The sequence below is a fragment of the Mya arenaria genome, chromosome 15 (genome assembly GCF_026914265.1).
Source record: "Mya arenaria isolate MELC-2E11 chromosome 15, ASM2691426v1".
In the NCBI taxonomy this organism is placed as follows: domain Eukaryota; kingdom Metazoa; phylum Mollusca; class Bivalvia; order Myida; family Myidae; genus Mya; species Mya arenaria.
In genome coordinates, this window is record NC_069136.1 from 45296585 (window position 1) to 45303109 (window position 6525).

At 35.1% G+C, this 6525-nt stretch overlaps 1 long non-coding RNA gene across 1 annotated transcript; it reads left to right on the top strand.

Annotated features, from left to right (window-relative positions):
• Positions 1-779: 779 nt before the first annotated feature.
• Positions 780-6169, top strand: LOC128219081 (uncharacterized). The gene is made up of 3 exons (XR_008258544.1): positions 780-1061; positions 5050-5136; positions 5728-6169. It is a non-coding gene; the product is annotated as an uncharacterized LOC128219081 (long non-coding RNA).
• The last annotated feature ends 356 nt before the right edge of the window (positions 6170-6525 follow it).

Genomic DNA, 6525 nt, shown 5'->3' on the forward strand with positions numbered 1-6525 from the left:
ATCATCATCATCATCTTATCATTATTATTATTATTATTATTATTATTATTATTATTATTATTATTATTATTATTATTACTACTATTGCTAGTAGTAGTAGTAGTAGTAGTAGTGGTAGTAGTGGTAGCAGTGGTAGCAGTAGTAGCAGTAGTAGCAGTAGTAGCAGTAGTAGTAGTAGTAGTAGTAGTAGTAGTAGTAGTAGTAGTAGTAGTAGTAGTAGTAGTAGTAGTAGTCGTCGTAGTAGTAGTAGTAGTAGTAGTAGTAGTAGTAGTCGTAGTAGTAGTAGTAGTGGCAGTGGCAGTGGTAGTGGTAGTGGTAGTGGTAGTGGTGGCGGTGGCGGTGGCGGTAGCGGTGGCAGTAGTAGTAGTAGTAGTAGTAGTAGTAGTAGTAGTAGTAGTAGTGGTAGTGGTAGTGGTAGTGGTGGTGGTGGTGGTGGTGGTGGTGGTGGTGGCGGTGGCGGTGGCGGTGGCAGTCCGTAGTGTCCGTGACCCGGTGGCAGTAGCGGTGGTAGCGGTAGCGGTAGCAGTAGCAGTAGCAGTAGCAGCAGTAGTAGTAGTAGTAGTAGTAGTAGGTCCCCCCTTGGTTTCAAAATGTTGTTTAGTTCACACAGGGTGTGACGGGGTCAGGACATATTTCAGCCATTATGGGGCGTGGGCAAAATACACGACGAACTCGCCCAAATTGTCTGACCGTTTAAATTAATTACCGTTATGACGTTTTAAAAGTCTGTGACATTAGGTGCATTCTTTTCTCGATTCTTTTAATCGAATGTTATGATAAACGATATTTTTTAGAATTACATTTCGAGTTTTCTTGAATTGCCTGTAGAGTTTAAATTTTTGCTGATTTTTAACAGTTTTGACAAGAATAACCTATTATACATGGAAACATTTTTGTTTTAAATAGTATTGTTCTCAATCAAGACAACCATCCAAGGACGGCAACAAAGTTAATCCAAGATGTGGTACGAACTTCTGCCGTTTTTTGGCGTTATGTTCGCTTCAGGATATGTAGCCCACTTTGTTTATGTTCCACAGAATTATATACATACAGGTGGAAGGGTTAGTATATTTTTTCTAGTGATAACAACATTGAAGTTGAACAATTGGTTATTGTTGATGGAACGACGTTATTATTGTCACATATTCCACAGTTACTTGGTATTTGGACAGCATTTTTGGCCAGTCGAGCTACCTGACTCGAGCGATTTGGTCCCTAGGCTCTTGGACGGAAAATCATAAAAAAAAATGTGTTTTTGTACACATTATGATACACATAATAACCATATACGACTAAGCATGGCTTATTTGTTTATCATGTGTATCATAGAGCCCCATCATAGAGTGCTAAAACACATCACCCTAAGAACCAATCACTTGAATCAGGTAGCTCCACTGGCCAAATTGCAGTCCAGATATCAAGTAACTGTGATTTGGACAGCATTTTTGGCCAGTCAAGCTACCTGACTCTAGTCCAAATAATTGTAATCGTTGACGGATTTTTTTAGATTTTTGATATGGCAAATCCTTCATGTACAAATTGTTAAGGATCAAAAGTGGGTAGTTGTTCAGATCAGGATTCCGGGTTAAAGCATATAGCGTCTATAAAATATCATAAAAACAAGAAATATTACCAGATTGTGTTATTTTATATTAGTTCCGTACACAAAAAATAAATATCCAACTTATAATTATGAGTTTGACGGCTTTTCTTCATTTCATTCTGTCAAAACATAACGATATATACATGAAGGGCACCTGCAAGGCTTCAGGCCACAGTTTAAATCACTCGGAACATTTCGGCCATGGCCGAGTTGTTACGATTGTATAATGAGGTCTATCTCTAAGCTTTGTCGGAGGAGGCCGAGTTATTACGATTGTATTGAGTTGTTCCCCTTCGCATAATTGTTGTCTGTGTCAGTCAACTTTCGTTTTATTGGAAAGGTAAACAACTTGTTTTAATGCATTAAATGCTTGTTTAGTGCAAAATAACATTTCACTTACATGGTAAAATATATATGAATTTAACCAGGGCTTCTAAAACTTTGGAACCTTAATCGGTCAGGACCCGGCGACGACCGCCCCCCCCCCCCCCCCCCCCCCCCCCCCTCCCCAAAAAAGACCTGTTCAATAGTCCGATTTTATAGAAATGTCATACATTTTCGCGACGTCTTTTCTTTCAATATTTCTTGTGATGTGGCAATTCGTAACAGGGCTCTAGAGCCAGCATAGCCGATTCGGATAGTCATTGATACAAGTTTAATTCAAATGAGATTCTCATCGCATTTCTAACAAGAAAGACTGCGATCGTAATTAACTGTGGTTATCGGGAGGCGGTCAGACGACAAAAAGTGAAACAGTATTATGATTTATTTGCTTAATGCTTCTTTAGTGGGTCAACATTCAACTGATAATCTTGAATAATAGTATATATCTAGATTTATAAACGGGGCAACAAGCCTAAAGTGTGATATCGACAACAATTTTTTCATTACTGCGAATAAATATGACGTAAGCGGCGGACTCAGCTGTCAGACTATGTAGTTAATCAAGCGTATCGCTGTTGATATCCTATATATTATTATGTTAATTCATTCGGTATTTTAATGCTTTCACGGATTAACAATAACATGCATTTATCTTTAAAGCCGTTTTTAACCAGCAATGGTTCTTTATAACAATTTAAATTTAATCGTTTTGTAATCAACAAACGGATATCATGTAATGACCGACGACGACATATAGCATATTGCCTGCCATGTGAACGATTTTAACACTTAATCAGGAAAGCTGCAAGGAGATAATTAACACATAGTTTGTTTAATTGTGTCTTCTGCTTATACCAAAACACGTGATTGGACCAATCGCAAGCGTCTGCACAGATAGGCTATAGAGTGATCAGCGTAGCGGAAAAAGCTGCTGGTCGCATCGGTCTCATGGTAACCAAGACTATTTTATGACCTATTGGATGTAGTTTTGAATTTGTGAATGACCCATGAATGTTTGTGTATTACAATTTCTACATCTTTTACTGACTTAGTCGTTTTGGACCGAAATTACCAAAAAAAAATCGGACCGATTTTTTTTTTACACTTTTTGAAACTGAAATCGGTCTGGTTTGGTCAAAATCGGTCCAGACCAGCAAATTGCTGGTTTTAAGAAGCCCTGAATTTAACTCTTTATGATCAATTTCAACCATAAAATACTTCACTTAAAACAATTTCAATATTTTAAAACACCCCTGTTTTTTGCACATTCCCGTTTAGACGTTAGGGATTGGAAGATTCCTGTATAACACGTCTATTATTTTAGACTAACCTGACTCCTGCGATTTGGTCCCTAGGGTGATCTCTTGGACTGAGAATCATAAAAAAATGTTCTAGTACTCTATGATACACATAATAAACAAATAGTCCACTTTTGGTCGTTTATTTTTACATATTAAATATTTTAAAATTTCATACAATCTTTATCATTCACAAGTCATAAAGGTTAGCAAATTTCGGTTAGCAGATTTCGGATTGAGACATATGTATGGAAACGAGCTCAGATCTACAAGATATTTTCGATAAAATAACTGTATACGTCGCATGCATGTTCAGATGGAAGTTATATCCAAGGTGCAAAAGCTCAATAAGCATTAACTAGTAGTGTATTCGCAATTTGCTTATTTGCTTTGATAACTCTGCCAAGAATACTGTTTATTTACTGACTCACATCCATACCTCAAAGGTCAAGGTCACACAAGACATTTTAAGGTCAGAGTACACATGCTGGTGTCCGCGCAATAACTTACTTATGCATTTATAAATTACCATATTACTTGGTACAAATGTTGTCCTCATCGAGACGATGTGCAGTGACCTTGATCCGAGTCCATACCTCAAAGGTCAAGGTCACATGAGACATTTAAAGGTCAGAGTACACATGCTCATGTCCGTGTGAACTTACTTTTGCATGTGTACGGGCTTCTTACATTTAGCAGTGTAAACATGTCAGTTTTAACTGGATTTATTGACCTTATTCATTTCATGTACTTTTTTCAACAATAACTGAATTTGATCGAAGAACTTGAACCAGTTGCATTTGTGCCAGTATGAGTAATCCATCATGAAGTTGTGAGTCCAAATTATGACAATGCTAAATAGAGGATGAGATATAAATGTTAATAGAAAGTGTTGAACAGATTGATACTTAGCGCACTGTACCAAGCATTATCATTATGTGCAACAAGTTTAATATTTAAAAAAACAATGGACAAAATGTGATAACATATATTAAATATAATAATATTTATAACATGTATTTTCTCTTCAAAAGTAGAAGGACAATGTTATGATGTCACCACAATATATATGTATCACTTTATCGAAAATACTTAAGGCTTGCTATTTTATCGATGTTATAAATCAAGGACTCATTTTCCTTTTTTTAGCCAAAATAACCTTGACATTGATCATACCTACACTACACACAATATCAATAATTTTAACAAATATCCTTTCATAATATGTTCAAATATGGGATTATCCAACAATATTTAATATTAACCTAAAGGTTACCGATCAAACAACTTGTATTTCCTATATTCCCACTCTTGACCAGTGGTTGTGTACAATTTTGGTCAGATTTAACATACCAGTCAGGTTGCAAGAAAAACAAAATATACTAAAAAACGGGGGATATAGCTGTCCTTTGGACTGCCTTGTTAATATTCATTAGCAAGAGCAAGACAATTGCACAATAGATATCTGAACTGATTTTTTTTAATAAGTTTTACAAAATTTATAAAAACTCCTGAGTTTTGAAACTACTGGGTATTACAGCTAAAACATTGTTACCGGTAGCATAAGTATATTTGAAATTGAGTCGAATAAAAAATCCACTACACTTTGATGCTATTTGCTCCATTGTGCTTCTTACCGTTTATTTTTTAGGTTTATTTTAAAATCAGGACAAGAGAAAAAACAGCATTATTTTGTCATTTTATTATAAGATTGGTCGTGAGTTCAATTTCTTTTATGAGCAAACATGTTCTGATATATTTCAGTTATTCAGAAAGCATTCAAGGTTCCAGCAGGACAAAAATAGCTGGGTAAGGGACGATAACATTACTGGATGCAGATACAAAATTGCCGTAAGTGTACTACTAAGTGTTTTAGTGTGTTCATGATGTACATGTATTTACACAGAAGTGCAAAGTTGCAAATCCATGAAGCACTGACTTTATTTATACACCAGAGAGAAGTGTAGCATCAAATCAGTGATTTTTTCATGCAATTTACTGCCTTATAAAGGCTGTTCCCCCTTGTAAAAAACTGTTTATTTTTCCATAAATTTTATAATTATTTCCCATTTTTATAAATGCAGATTATGTTAATGAATAAAAAAGCAATGAATTTCTTGAAATATAAACAAAATCTTGACCAGACTTACTCTTTCACAGCATAATGTATGCATAAAAAAGTTAAATCATCTATATTTTCCATTATATTAGCTATTTTGGCCTGGTTTTGTATTTTTCTCAAAGTCAACTTTTTTCCCAATTTGCAAAGCACAGGCGATTAAAAATACTTTCAAAAGCAATCACTGCAAATACAATTAGAGGAGCTCATAAATCCCCAGCTATGGAATTGTCTTTTGACTGTGCAATAAATGTCTGTATGCAGCTGGAATTACTTCACTGGTATGTTATTATGTCCTTAATAAAACATAGCTTTATTTTCAGGGCCTTGACAAGCTGCCCGAACAGCAGTAATGGGATAGACTCACCCACCGGAAAACAAATGAATTGTGTAGAATAACAAAGCATTTCTTTAATTGTGGACTGGATTGTTGTTGTTTTTTTACGAAAAAGTTATTTGAGCATGAAAACAATATGGAGTTAAGGATGGTATCTTACACGATACTTTATACACAAGATGCCTTTGTCACTGTTAAATATTTTAAGCCTGTTAATTAAATTATCCTACGTCAAAGTCTGGTTAAAATGTACAGCAAAAACTATTGAAAAGGAACAGTAAATTTTGGTTAAAAGGAAATTAAAAATCTGGTATACAGGAACTCTTTGTATTATATATATTAACAGTACTTTTTTAAGTATCACGCTTAGTTTTATTATGTTATGTTAGTATGCTGATGTGGATTTGATAGTAAAATATTGAAATGACGCTGGTTTTAATTTTTTACCTTCTATAGGATGTGACCTACCAGTCATGTCTATAAAGTTTGCGGACAAAGTGTTTTTTATAACACAGCCAAGGGTCCAAGATTTTTCATGATATTAAGTAGATGACCTCTATTGATTTTTGACGTCCAAAGGTCTAGGTTGTCATGATTGTAGCAATGAAATAGTTTCTTTACTAGCTTAAATGCTGTTCGCTCAATAATACTACTGAACCATTGAGAGTGTTACAATGGTACACCAGATTCTGACCCATTTTTAGCTCAACTATTCGATGAATAAGAAGGATTAGGCTACTCTTCCAGTAATTTTTGGGACAAAGTGTCATTTTCTCTTATAACA